Below are 14,771 nucleotides of genomic sequence, written 5' to 3'. Positions count from 1 at the left end.
CCGAATATCTCCAAACGCCGTCTGCTGTGTCTTCATTCCCAGGGCAGACCTGCTCCGCGAGCCCAGTGATCTCCCTTTCTGCCCAGCCCCGTGTCCCCGCCTGCGGGAAGCCTTCCCTGATGCTCTCTGCCTGGTTTAGCCGCCTGCTGTTTCTCTCCTGTGGTATTGTCATCATCGGTCTCCCCCATACACCACGAGCCCCCTGGGGATGCCATGGGCGTGACCCCGTTGTGCCTCGTGTCCGCACAGAGCTGGCGCACAGCAGGTCTCAAACTTTTGCTTTTCACCTGAGGCCTGGCCAGGTGGAGCCCAGCAGCTGCACTCGGATGAGTCCTGTGGAACAGGAGGAGAGGCGCCTCGCCGGGGTGGACAGGGGCCCGAGCGGGTGCTCTTTTCCAAGGGGCCACACCTGAGTTCTTAGGTAAATGTCGCAGGCCCCGACCGTTGCCCCAGGACAGCAGCTGTGCCAGGCCAGGGTTTCCAGACCCCTCAGTGCTGGTGCACCTTGGCTGGGCAAGGCCCGCCGGTCAGCCCTGTGAGGACAGCAAAGGGCTGGTGACCAGGCTGCCACACTGACCTGAGGGCCCAGATGTGGCCACAGGAAGGCAGCTCTTGTGTCTTGATTCCAAAACACAGATGTCCAGTGATTGACGGGATTGCAGACTGGTGGGTTGTGCAAAAACCGGTGGGCAGGGCTGGCCCACGGTACCCAGGATGGGCCCGTAGGCTGTCGGTCTGTTAGCAGTGTCCCTCTCTGTGACAGAGGGAGCTGCAGCCCCTCCTCTGGCCTGGTCTGGGAACACCTCCCGACAATTGTGTGACGGGTCAGTTTCCTGAGATGTCATTGCTTACACATGTCTGGCCCGTGTGAGGCCAGGAGGTGATGCCACATCTCCCAGGTGACCCATCCATGCAGCACTGAGATGCTATCCAGGACCCCCCAGCAGAGCTCACCTACCTTCCCCCAACCCAAGCTACCTGTGGTGGGCAGGTGGATGGGGTCCCCACATGCCCCTTCTCTCTGTCCGCCCCACCCCAATCCTGGGAACCAGCTGCAACTGCAGGGAAGCTCAGCCAGTGCGCCTTGTGTGTCTGTCATCCGAGGACAGTGACCACTGGCCACCTATGGAGGGCTTCCCACGTGGCCCAGCTGGGCACTGCCCCAAGAACACTGCTGGACCTCACTCCTCGCCCTCCACAACCACCATGGGAAAGATGCCACTATCATCCCATTTCACAGAGGCAGAGGCAGAGACCAGAGAGGTGCAGTAACTGGCCCAAGGTCACGCAGCCAGCAGGCAGCAGAGTTAAGAGTCTAGCCCTGTGCTTCTGACCCTCACATCCACCACACCCAACAGGCTGGAGTCCAAGTCCTGACTGTCACCGTGGCCTCTGCCTCAGTTTTCTCATTCCTAAAATTCCTAAAGGAGTCCTCCCACCTCAGGAGGGCGGTCCTCAGCCGGAGGGTGACGCAGTGTGGGAGAGGCCAGCTCCACGCAGGCCCGGGGGTCAGGCAGGGGCGTTTATTTTTTATTCCTCACTTGAGGATATTTTCCCCATTGTTTTTCAGTGGAAGGGAGAGAGCGAGAGAAACATCGATGTGAGAGAGACACATCCATTGGTTGCCTCCCGTAGGCACCCAGACCAGGGCCGGAGAACAAGCCAGCAACTGAGGTGCGTGCCTTTGGCTGGAATCGAACCGGGGACCCTTCAGTCCACAGGCCAACTCTCTAACCACTGAGTCAAACTGGCCAGGGCAGGGAGGGGCTTTTAAAGTCCCCTCCTGCCGTCAGTCAGACATCTGTCTGTCTTTCCACGCCCTTCGCCCGCCTCTTCAAATGCTCGCCCTATTTTCCTCTCGCATATCTTCCTCTTAACACACTGGGATTTGGGGTCTGATGTGGCCAGTTTACTTTCCTGGAGCAGTGAGTGCCTATCGCCCCCCAGCAACATCTGTCTTCCCCCCACCCCCATGACGGTCACTGTCAGAAGCAGCACCGCAGGGTCCCTGGATCGGACTCCTCCAGCCCCTGGGTCCCATCCCACCTCCCCACCCCACCGCTGTCCCCCCTGCCCCCCAACTCAGGAGCTCTGGTCTAGGCCGCCCCTGACTCCAGGTGCCATTCTTTTGGCTCCACTCCCAGAGAGGGTGTCACAGGGCTGGTGAGGAAGGGACGTTGCAGGACTTGCAACTGTCTCTGGCCCAGAGAGGGGCGGCCTCCTACCTGGGCCCCAAGCTCAGCTTAGGCTGCACTTAGCATTTGGCTCCCACACAAGGGAAGGGCGGAAAGAGCCACATCCCAGCACTCGGGGGCCTCGGCCGAGCCCCTTCTCTTCTCTGAGTGTTCCTGGGATTTCCCTGGAAAGTGGCATCCACGACACTCTGGTGCTTGGTCACGGCCCAGGGCCCACAGGCGTGCAGTGAGTGGGGAAGGTCAGCCTGGCCGGGAGGCCAGCACAGCCACCGGCTCTCGCCCGGCTCGGGGCCGCCAGGCAGCCCCGGTCAAGTGTTTGCTCGCTGACTGTGGGAAGGAGTGTGAGGAACACAGGCCTCGGCCCAGAGGCCTGTCCCCGGAGCAACACAGGCGGGCCCGTCGCAGCTGCCTCAGGCCCTTGAGCTCTGCAGCCAAGCACAGCGGCAACCGGGCGAGTTTGCAGGGAGGTCAGAGCCCGCGGAGGAGGAACAGGCTGTGGGAACCGAAAACCGCGACGCTGCGCGTTCCGCCGGATCCCTCGGGGAAAAGACCACAGGTCACCCCACTGGAGGCCTAGGCTCCAGGCCTGACGCCCCAGGACCGGACCAGCTCTCCTCTGCACCTCAGTTTCCCTCCTGCAACCAAAGGTAAACTAGATGGGGACGGAGCACAAACACCCACGGGACCCGGGGCTCGGGGCCAACCGACGGCTGGACCTAGGCCCTCCCGGCAGGCACCCTATCGGCCCAGCGCCCTGGGAGACTGGCTTGCTGACTCCCCTCCCTCCGATTTCCGCAGCGGTCAGAACCCCAGGCTGTTCATGCGAGATGTCAAATTCCTAATGGCTGACACCCTGGTTTTAAAGTCTTCTTCTGGCCAAACCAAATAAGCCTGGAGACTGGGCCTGGCCTTCGGGCCAGCAGCAGGGGAACTCCAGGCCAGGGAATCTCCTGTGGGAAATAACACAATTTCCCACCCCTGACAACCGTCTGAAGGCTCAGAAGCCCGGACATTTCTTTCTGGTTCTCGCCAAGCCCAGGAAGGGACGGGGAGGGCTCTGCCCCGATCGGGAGGGGACTGGGTATCAGGGAGCCATTTATTTAGGACAATGGGAGTAACACGGGGGAAAGTTTCACCACTCCCAAACCAGTTCCTCAGGTTGACCCTCCCACGGGCAGGGACCAGATTAGGAAACCACAGGGCAGAAGAGGGAGAGAGGCCCTTCCACGGGCTATTTAAATGTCACCAATGTCCGTGGAGATGAAGAGAAGGCGTGTGCATTGCCCAAAGCCAGGTCGGCCAGTCCCGAGGGACCCCACAGCCAGTGGTGACTCCACAGCCACCGAAAGGGTTGGGGCATCCGGCAGAGTGGGAAAGACACAGCCGAGTCCTGGGCCGGCTGTCGGGGATTTGGGTTTAGAAGACTCTGGATGTGATCTAATGGAGAGAGCAGGGCAGGGGCCACAGGCAGCCCTTGGAATCCTGTCCCAGGCACGCACGGCTCTAGCTCCATCTGCCCACGCATCCCGCCCCCAGCCCAGCCCACAGGGGGCCCAGGGCAGGGAAGGGTGGGCCTGCTCCGCCTCCTGCTGATCCTGCACCCACACAGGGAGAAACAGCCCCAGTCGCTCTCCAGGAAGACAGCACCGCACCTCCAGGAGGTGGGGGGCCGGCCAGGAGTCTGGGGGAGGTGGGCCTCACACCCGGCTGCTGCTGGCTGGACACGCACGGCTGGGGACCTTCCTGGGCAGGGGACCTGCTGTGGTGACGGAGACGTGCCCAGGCCTTCCATGCATGTTCCTTAGTGATCGCAAAGCCCTGGTCCCTCACCTTGTTCCCCTGCTAAGCCCCTCCAGGCCCTGTTGGGTGACATTCCTGTCACCAAGAGGAGGTGGGGGCCGGCCAGGAGGAGGGAGGAGGGGACTGCTACAAACTCGCCGGGCAACTTGGGGCAAGTGGCTGGATCTTCCTGGGCCTGTTCCCCCACCTAGTTTAGGGGGCCCTGTCAACCCTCGTTTTACAGCCAAGAAGCAGGGCTCCGGTCCACACTGGGAGACAAAGGCAGTGAAACCGAGTGTGACAGAGGGACATCTCAGCGACACGTGCTCAGGCCAGGATCTCCTAGGCTACAGACAGAGCTCGCCAATCCTCCCTGCTCTGGATGCTTGGCCGTCAGAGGGTTTTCTGAAGGGAGATATGAGTATTGCCCCGTTGTTCGGAAGAGGAACCAGATGGGGGATGAGCGGGAGCAAAGGCCGGGAGCTGGGAGAGAGGGCAGGGGAGGTGGGTGTGGATGGAGTGAGAGACGAGGGCATCCCCTGGGGACCCCGTGGGGTGCAGGGGGACTTCATAAACGTGTGAATATGTGAAACCAGTCCCGAAGCTCAGCCTCCTCCAGGATGGCTCCAGCCTTCCACTCTCTGTCCCGGTGCCATCGCCTGGAGGTGCCCTGGGCACCAGAGCTCCCTAGGGGCCGGCCCTCAGCCTTGCCACGTGCCCTGGGAGCCTCCGCTGACCCTCCCACCCAAAGCTGGCTCAGGGCTCACCCATTATGTTGGAAAGAGCTGTTCCCTCTCGGACTCCTCCAGGACTGGTAGTGGCCTGAGGGCAGTGACCACAGGGAACAGAGGTCAGGAGTAGTGACAGAGATCAAGGGTCACACCCTGGAACAGCAGGTTCCTCCAAAAGTGCACCCCATCCCTGTAACTGCCGCCCCTTCTCAGCAGAGATCTGGGAGGAAACAGACCCATTTAACAGGTGGGCAAAGAGGCTCAGAAACATCCAGTGACTTGCCTAAGGTCACTCACAGATGGCAGAGCTGGGACATAGGGCAGAATTAGGTACCTGTAATCTCCCAAACTTTAACAATCACTAGAAAGCAGTGTCCCGCAGGTAACAGAAACAGCTGCGGCTTGGCCCCCTGCTAAGCAGGCTTTACCGACCAGCACACACAGGCAGCTCCCTCTCTGCGGACGAGGGGACCAGGGCTCCACGGCACACACTGGCTGTCCCCACGGCAGCTAAACCGTCCGCCCTGGGGACCCTCCCGACGCCACGGGGCCGCCTGCACGTCCAGGACGCTGCTCGCCCGTCAGCAGGTTGACGGCTCCATCCTTCACAGCACACTCGAGTGAGGTTTATGTTACAAAAATAGAAAACGAAGACGGTTCTTTCATACGTCTTCCACTCGGGGAGTTTTATTAAAATGCAGTAAATCTCCAGGGCACAGTGTGACTTCAATGCAAAGGGCAGGAGAGCTGGCTCTGCTCCGCGGACGGCAGGGAAAGGATGGGGGTGCGGAATAGTGGGGGGGGGAGGAACGTTCCGGGTCCAATGGCACCCACAGCCCCTCCGGGGACCACAAGGGACAGGACTCTGCACTCAGCTGGGTCCTGGAGGGCAAGGGGGGGATGAGGCTTTGGGGTCCAAGCTCCCCGTCAAATTCCACCGCCCCCTCCACGTCCGGCTGCCCAGCTGGCTAACCGTGCCTCCCGCACCCCGGGGCTGCACGCTCACTGCCCCAAACGCTGCCGCCATGTGAGTGCTCGACCGTGCACAGCTCCCACCGCCTGCAGGACAGAGCTCCATCCTCCTGGGCTGGCACACGAAGCCTCCCGGCCCAACGGCCTCTGGGCTCCCAGCATAGTCTCCCACCATCCTCTGCCCACTCCTCAGTGTAGCCACTCCAGACTTCTCAGGATTCCTCCCACTCCAGGCTTGTTCGTGCCTCTGTGTTTCTGCACATAATGTTTCCTCTGTCTAGAATGCCTTTCCCCTGCCTGTCTGCCTGGAAAACTCCTATTCATCCTTCAAAGCCCAGTTCAGACATCACCTCCTCTGAAAGGCCCACGTGCCCTCTCCTGTGGGTCCCTCAGCCCTAGATGTACCCCCCACCCCGCCAGTCTCTTCCTCTCTAATAAGGTTTGGGGTCTCATTCCTGGTCAAGCCTAAGACCCAGCAAAGTGCTAGGATGCTCAAGAGATATTTACAGAATTCAATTATTTGAACTTGTGCCTTAATATCTTCGGTTCAGTCTTGGTGTCCCAGTCAGGGCTTCACTTGACCAGAGACTTAGAGACAACCTAAGGGCCACCATCTCCGGGTGCCTCCATGTCCCGTGTGATCGTGACAGTAACGGGCCCCTGACAGGTTCGCATCCTAAAGCCTGCAGCTCGAGTACATGTTGCCTTGTGGGCAGAAGGGACTTTGCTGATGTGATTAAGTTAAGAACTTTGAGACAGGGCCATCGTCTTGGATTATTTGAATGAACCCAATCTAACCACAGGGGTCCTTAAAAGGGAGAACCTTTCCGAGCTCTGGTCAGAAAGAGGCGGGAAAACACCTAAGGCTCTGAAGGTGGAGGGCGCCGGGGAGCCGAGGGAGGCAGCGGCCCCTAGAGGCTGGGAAGGCAGGTACGGGCTTCCCCCTAAAGCCCGGGGAAGGCAGGCAGGCGGCAGCACCTTGGTTTCGCCCGTGGGAAGCACATCAGGCTCCTGCCCAACAGAACTGTAGGATAATAGACCTGTGCTGTTTTAAGGCACTAAGTTTATGATAATTTGTTATAGCAGGAAAAAAAAAAAAAAAAAGAGTGAATGAATGTACCCCGTGCTCCAGCCTGGCTACCATGGGGCTCCCTAAACCCTGGGCACTTCCCTTCTTGCCCTGCTCCACCTGCCCTTCTCTGCCTGGTGAACTTCTACTCATCCTTCAGAACCCATCTCTAAGGTCCCTCTTTGGGACCCTGTCCCAACATGCCCTGGGGTAGGTCTGGCCCCACATCCCCAAGCTCAGTGTCCCACGTGCACATCCAAGGGGGCGCCATCCTGGATTCTCTGTCCTCTCACCCGTTGGCACGATCCTGGGTGGCAGGCGCCTGGGTGCTGTTCACTCTGAACCCTTGATGCCTAGAACAGTGCCCGACGCATCGCAGGACGTTGGGAAGCAGCTGGTCAATGACTGGGGCTCGGGGTGGTCAAGGTCATGGGGTCTGTAGACCAGGAGGCGCCCCCTTGCTTTGGTGCCCGGCTGGCCCTCAGCAGGAGGTACAGCTGCCCCGGGAAGGGAGGCAGGTTCCCTCGCACTTATCTTAGTCCCCCCCACTTAACATCTCCTGTAATGTCTCCAGTATCACCAATAACAGCCTCCATGCACCCTGTAACCCGACATGCGGGAAAGGAAGTCCAGGCATCCGCGTTCATCCTCAGGACATAATCAGGTGTGGGGACAACGTGGGGACAGGCCGCCCACCACGGCTTTCCTACATCTTTCCACTCGCGCAAATGGAAACAGCGCAGACGGAGCCTGAAAATGAGGCTCTGGCTAAATAAACAGCGTCCCCCCCCCAGGGCCTCCCCCCCCCCGAGCGCCTCCTCCCCCAGCGCCTCCCCCAGCTGAGTGCGCGTCTCTGGCCACTAAAAACGGTGCGGTGGAAATACACGGGAGCGGAGGGAAACGTTCCACACGTAAAACTGAACTGGGATTCAAAATTTATAAAACATGCCTCCGTTTGTCGCCTTACACAGGCTAGTGAGAATGTCCATCTGAACTATTAACAGGGTTAACAGGGAGCAGTTTTTATACCTCATTTATTTTATAGTTTCCAAAATTTCTATGACGATCGTGTATTATAATTTCTTACATAAGGTATTTTTTTTTAGGGAGATTTCCCGGAGAGGAATTTAGCGACGCCCTGATCAAGAACCCCTGTAAAAGGGTTGAGTGCGTTACGTGGCTCCCGCTCTAAGACCGTGTCTGTGGGCATCACTGGCCCACGAGGGGCGCTTTGTGGGCTTCCCCCTGCTCAGCAAACCCCTGGCTCACGTCTGCCTGCGAGCTCCCGCGGGCACAGAGACCAGAACTTCCATCCCAGAGGCGATGGGAGCAGGGGGCTGAGGGAGGGTCTGGGAGAGCCCGGAGCAGGGGCCTGACCCAGGCGGAAGGGCTGCCGGGGGGAGGACATCTGAGCACAATGCAGACGGGACAGGGGACAGGGGAAGCAGGGAGGAGTCCTTGAGGACGCTGCGGCCGAGGCCTGGGGGTGGAGGTGCAGAGGCCCACAGGGAGGTCCCCTGCCAGACTGGGGGGCGGGGAACTCTGGAGGGAGAACCACGAGTGTCAGGAGGACCGATGAGATGGATCTCGGCTAAGTGCAGGCCGGAGCAGAGACCATCACCGCGAAACTCCCAGGCTGCCCTCCCCACTGAGCGCCTGTCCCCCATTCCTCAGAAAAGCAGCCGAGATGAGTGGAGAGATCGGGGAGCCACGCTGTGGGCTCAGACTGTCCAGGGCCACCTGCGTGGGCTGGGCTGTCGTCATCGCTGGGAGAGAAACCGGATCCCCTGCAACCTGCCCGGGAGCTAAATCCAGAGCAAACAGTCGGCTCAGGGCAGAAGCTGCCGGGGCCGTGCCAGAGAACCGGGGACCCGGGCACTTTTTCCTCTGTCCACTTTTCCCTGCGAATCCTCCAGAGCCTGGGGACGGCCTTCTGGTGGGTAGGAACAGGGCCAGAGGAGCGGGATGCAGGGGAAAATGGAGGAGACCACATTCAGTACACGCCACGTGGGTGAGCCCAGGTGGCTGTGGCTCCCTAAGGGCAGGTCCCATGCAAGAGCCCGGACTTGGGCCTGACCAGGGCAGAGATGGCCAGAATGTCCCCATCACCTGCCAGGGCCAGCAGCTGCACCTCTGTGATGCAGCCTCGGGTAAATAAGGAGTTTGGTATCCGCTGCACGCGGGTGTGACAGAGCTGGCGGGATGTGTGCTGAGAATGGTGGGGACCAGCACGCCTGAGGAGCCGCTGGGCCGGAGCCACACAAGGCACCGGGTAGGGACAGCTGCCCCGAGAGAGGGCAAGACTGTGGCGCCTGGGGACGGAGGTGGACCTTCTTCCAGAAAGTCTTCCCTGATTACCACTTCCTCTACTCAGCTCAGTGGGGGTGTCTAGTGCTCCCCTGGCTCTCTTGGAGTCATCACAGTGCAGATCAAATGCCATCATCCTGGGTTGTGTGCTTATCTGTATCCCCTACTAAACTGTGAGTCCTGTGGGTCATTTACCATAGCTCACTCAAACCCAGAGCCGGGAGGGAGGGGAGGGAGGGAGGGGAGGGAGGGGAGGGAGGGAGGGAGGGGAGGGAGGGAGGGAGGGAGGGAGGGAGGGAGGGAGGAAGGGAGGGAGGGAGGGAGGGATGATGGATGGGTGGATGGCTGAATGGATGGATGGCTGAATGGATGGATGGGTGGATAGGGGATGGATGGATGGATGGATGGATGGATGGATGGATGGATGGATGGAAGGAAGGATGGGTGGATAGGGGATGGATAGATGGATGGATGGACAGGGGATGGATAGATGGATGGATGGGTGGACAGGGGATGGATGGATGGATGGATGGATGGATGGATGGATGGGTGGACAGGGGATGGATGGATGGATGGGTGGACAGGGGATGGATAGATGGATGGATGGGTGGATAGGGGATGGATGGGTGAACAGATGAATGAAAGGACAGAGGGAAGAGGGAGGAGAAGGGAAGAATGTGGCAAGAAGGTCAGTAGCAGAGAAGATAGTCAGTACTGGTGCCTAGAAGGAGTCCTCAGAGCAGGGGTAGGAGGGAGCCAGGACCTGAGGAAGGGCAGGTATTAGAGTCAAGACAGAGGGAGAAGAAGCTTAGGCGCTGGGGACACGGAGGAATTTCTGCAAATTCCCATGATCCCTGAGCCACCCAGATCTTGTCCCAAAGCATTTTACAGGCACCTCAGAGCCTCAGATCCCGACCTCATCAAACTGTTGATTTAAGTTGAATTATTTATTACATAGACTCAAACCCTGGAAGCTTTTAGGTCAGCACCTCTCTCACTCCCTCTCTGCTCCGAGTCTAATTTAAATCAAGCTCAGGTCTCCATGGTGATGTTAAAGCAAACACAGAGCCAGGCCGGGGGACTGGGAAACGCAGCCGCGGGAGAAAAGCCAACTGGACATTTGAAGGTCATGGACTGAGGACGGAAGCAGACCTCTGATCCCTACTAAGTGCCAGCCTGAAAGACACACTGTCTGTTGTCATCTTCATGACAACCTGCGAGTCTGCGTTCAGCTCAGTGTGCAGAGGAGGCCGGAGAGGTCGCCAGGCGGGGAAGTTGAGAAGCCAGAGCTGAAACCAAGATCCACTCACCTGGGGCAGACCAGCGGGGGAGTCCCGGAGCTGCAGGGAGCCCGGGCGGCTCCCCTCTTCCTGGGCTACCAAAGGGCAAAGAATATCTAATTTCCCGTCTGAAAACTGCCTCGATGAGCACCTGGCGTCAGCACAGCTGCCCCCGAGCCGTGCTGCGCACCCGCTGGTGAAACCTCCTCGCACAGCACAGCGCAGCCTGTCTCCACCGCAGGACGGCGGAGCTGTGGGGACGTCCCCACCCCAGGGCTGTCATCACCTCTGCAGAGGACTCTGATGCGTCCTTATATTACTGAACATCAAGAGGTCTCTGCATGGCTGTGGTTTCACTGCTCAAATCCCTGAGGCTCTGCATTCCTAACACTTGCCGCTGAAATTCTACACGTTAAAAAAGAGAGAGGAAGAGGCTGGATGGCAAAATAGAACCGCACCTGGTTTAACGACACAGGACACGGTGCCCTTGTAGGTAGACGGAGTGACCTGAACATCTCCAATGCCAGCTCCACCGGGAGTCTGTTCCATGGAGAACCAACCCCAGGAAATGCTCGACAGAACCAAAATAAAGTAATACTTAGATATTAAAATTTATAAATAAGTGAATTTAATCAAATTAAACAAAATTTTAAATGAGATGATTAAATTAAATGAAAGATCACGGAATCAGATGAGACAAGAAATGCCGCACAACCTTCCCCTGGGGATGCTGGTGAGCGTCTGGTGTTAAGAGACGCTGGTGAGCCTCCTGCAAAGGAACCTGATTGCCTTCCTTCCACCTGTCTGGTTACCAAACACACACAACCACAGAACACAGAGTTTCTGGAAACTCCTATGACCACCTGTCATTCAGCAAACATTCACTCCCCTCTCCCATTGGTGCTGGGCTTGACCCTGTGACTTGCTTTGGTCAGTGAAAATCTAGCACATTCAATGGGAGCAGAACCCTCAACCTTGCTCGCATGGCTCTTGAGCTCTAGTGCCCGGCGTGAGCATGAGAACAGCGTGTCTGGGTGGCGGCCCCATAGGCTTGGGTCCCAGAACACATACGGACGGGGCAGACCCACACCCGTCATCCAGGCTGGAGCAGCCAAACCACAGCCTACCCAGAGGTGTGAGAATCGGCGCTTGGTGCAGGCCGCTGAGTTTGAGGGCTGCTCGTTACACGGTGTTACTGTCACAATAGCCGACTAATACACCGTCCTACAGAAAAACTGTCCTACGAACTGCACTGTGAGACATAAAAAAATGGCATGAAAGAAACACTCTGTGGAGGGCACATCCTCAGGTGCTGGGAGAAGATGAACGGCCCCTGGTAGGAGCTCCAGACACAAATCTTAAAATGAAGTGTCCCGGAGAGGGCAGGCTCTTTCCAAGGGAGAAGCGGGGTTTAAGAACCAATTAAGCAACCCAGGGGAAGAAGACCGGCCCAAGAGATGAACAGGTAAGTCCCAGAGAAGGAGACCTGAACAGTCAATAAACGAAGGACGGCGTGTCAACCTCACGAGGAATCGAAAACGCAAAACGAAACGACGCTGAACTGCGCTCTCACCCGCTGGAGTGCAAACAGTTAAAGTCCGATGGGCCCAAGGCGTGGAGCAGGACTCACTCCCCGGACAGGCTGGCGACGGAGAGGAAAGGGAAGCTGGGGACCCACACTGGGCCTCGCGCTCACGGAGCCCCGCAGGGACAGCAGACCCGGGGAGGGGCCCGCAGCCCGAATCAGCCGGCGGGCGGACCTGCGCCTCGCGGATAGATCACCGCAGACACGCCGGGAGCAGGAGTCCGGTTGGAAAGGCAGCAGGACACCATTTATATTAATTTCTGAAACATGCTGAACAGCGTAACACACTGATTGTGGACAGACACACGCGTGTGCGTTTAACACAGAAGCAAATCCGCCCTGGGTGAGGCTGACGGTCCCGGGGCCGCATCCTGGGAAGGTGGGCCAAGGTCAGCTTCCACTCTGGCTCCGGGTGCTCCCGGGCCCCTCCCGGCCCTCAAACGGCCCCCCTCGGCTGGCCTGCACCCGCACGGCCTTAAAGAGCAACAGAGCAGGTGGCATCCCCGACAGGAAACAAGGGCAATCCTGCCACTTCCACACGGTCCCCACACAAGTCCGGAGACAAAGAGGAGAGCAGGTAATGATCACGGGAGACAGCGTCGTGAGCGACGAACACGGGGCCTGCTCAGCCTCACCAGGAGTCCGGGGGATGCGCACGAGTGAAAACCACACCGCGGTCTCGCCCGGCCCTTAGGCCCGCGAGTGGAAGGCGGTCAGGCCCCTCGGCGGGAGGCAGGGCGCCGCCCCAGGCGAGGCTCGCATTCCCCCCGGAAACGCGAGGCCTGTGGCAGGCCCGTCTCTCTCTATATATATATATATATCTATACTCTCCTCTCTTTAAAAATCAATAAAAACATGCTCTCAGGTAAGGTTTACAGGCATAAAAAGATAAGACAAACAAAGTCATTGCACCTCGTGGGTGGGGTCGTGGGTGAACTTTCTAGAAATGACTCATGCGTCTGTATGTGTTTTTTTGTTTTGTTTTGTTTTTTACTGCCCTGACCGGGAATCGAACCCGGGTCGCCTAGGATCCTAGGTCGATGCTCAACCGCTGAGCCACACCCAGCCGGGCTCTGTAGGTGTTTTTTAATAAAGGAGAGAAAGCGTCTGAGTACAGAGACAGCGATGAGGAAGGAACACGGGAAATTAGAATCTGCTGATTTGCTCTGGCAGAAAACCAAAGGTAGATGGTGCGCTGTCCTAGGACCTATCGTGTGTTATCTCATCCAGTCCTCGCAACCTCCCACGTGGGGTATTTTATCCCGATTTCAGGAGTAAGCAGACTGAGGCTCCTGGGAGGAGACGAAGCCCCCCTAGGGTTGGGGCTGGGGTTGGGGCTGGGTTGGGGTTAGGGTAGAGTTAGGGTTAGGGTTAGGCCCCCCCAGCCTGCTTCTGGAGAACTCTGAAGCCCATAAACAAGGAGTCCCGGTCCCCAGGACAGCCCCACTCCACCGCAGCCCCCACGAGGACCAGCAGCAAATCCTAACTGTGCCCAACGACTTTGTCCGCAGAAGCACAGGGGACACCAGGAGAGACCGTTAGCCATTCAGACAACATTTCAGACAATCTCATCGCCTGTCCCCGGCCGCGCTGAGATGCTGCAGGGCCCCAGCCTTCCCGACAGCTCGGCGGGCGCCCGTGCCGGCTTCGGCCCCGTCAGAGCCCCTGACACGCGGGAGCGAAGCGAACAAGGGAGCTCAGGGCTCGGGATCCTGACCAGGGGAAGGCGAGACTCAAGCGTCCCTCCACTCCAGCCAAGGGTCCAGCCATCCCCGGACCACCCACCTAGCAGGAGGGGCCCCTCCACAGGCTGGCCGTCCCCAGGAGCCTCCCCCTAGAAGCCAAGTACGGATACAAACCCTCAAGAGCAGCCGAGCAGAATTCGCTGGAACGGCACCACTCACACGATGGTCGGCCCCCGTCCCAAACCACCAGCGGCCTCACCCAACGCTGAGGGGGATCCGAAAGCGGCCCTCTGACCTCTTGCTGAACAAGTTGCTTCAAGGCACAGATGAAAATCAACCAGGGCATTAAGTAAGGGGTAGGGGCAGGGAACCGTCTGTCCTTTATTTAGGGCTGTGGCTGGCGGCCGACCCCGTCCCCCAGGGCCGGAGGCGCAGGCCGGGGAGTGCGGGAGGCCAGCCCTCGCCGAGGAGCTGGCTGCGGCAGGCGCTTGGCCCAGGGGTGAGAAGGCTCAGGGCTCAGGAGTGGCTCGGTCCCCAACCTCGGCCTCATGAGCACCCAGGTGACCCAGCTGGCTGGCCCGGCGAGAGACCGTTCTTTACACAGCAAAGGAAGGGCCCAGCTCGAGGTGCAGTTTCAACAGCTTCCCAGAGCATCCCAGAAAATTCCTCAGCGAGAACCAAAGAGTCACCGAGCCCTTCAGCTACGGGCCAACACCCAGGCGACTCTCAATCCACTCCCAGTGGCCGCACGGCAGACCAGCGGTCCTGACCAGCAGGCTCGGGTTGTTGTTTTTTACGGATTTCAAATGGAAAAATGAATTAATTATTACTTGAGAAACACATCTTGGGGACCAAAATGGCTCCGTGAGAGTGGGAGCGGCGGTGGGCCACAGAGGACACAGCCCAGGGCCTGGGAGCCCCCGGCCCCTCCTGGGGTACAGAGGTGAATGCTGAGGATGACCGTTGCCGTAAAGCTTTCTCAAATCCCCCTTCCCGCCTTCCTCGCTCGAAACATCAAAGGGCCGCCTGACGTTCTTGGACCAAACTCACATTTCACAAATAAAGAGGTCTCCCCGGTTGTCCGGGCCTATTTATTTGCCAAGCTCTTCAGCCGAGCCTGAAAGAAAGGAAGCCGCCCGGACAATGGGGCCGTTGGCAGGGTCAGCGG

The 14,771-nt window shown here is 58.8% G+C and overlaps 1 protein-coding gene across 2 annotated transcripts in view; it reads right to left on the bottom strand.

Moving 5' to 3' along the window:
- Positions 1-14,771, bottom strand: part of SORCS2 (sortilin related VPS10 domain containing receptor 2) — a 249,520-nt gene that overhangs the window by 128,732 nt on the left and 106,017 nt on the right. The gene's annotated exons all lie outside the window — the stretch shown is intronic.

The sequence above is a fragment of the Miniopterus natalensis genome, chromosome 1 (assembly GCF_054644295.1).
Source record: "Miniopterus natalensis isolate mMinNat1 chromosome 1, mMinNat1.hap1, whole genome shotgun sequence".
NCBI classification, from domain to species: Eukaryota; Metazoa; Chordata; class Mammalia; order Chiroptera; family Miniopteridae; genus Miniopterus; species Miniopterus natalensis.
The sequence above is the reverse complement of the archived record's forward strand: the minus strand, read 5'-3'. Positions and strand labels throughout refer to the sequence as shown.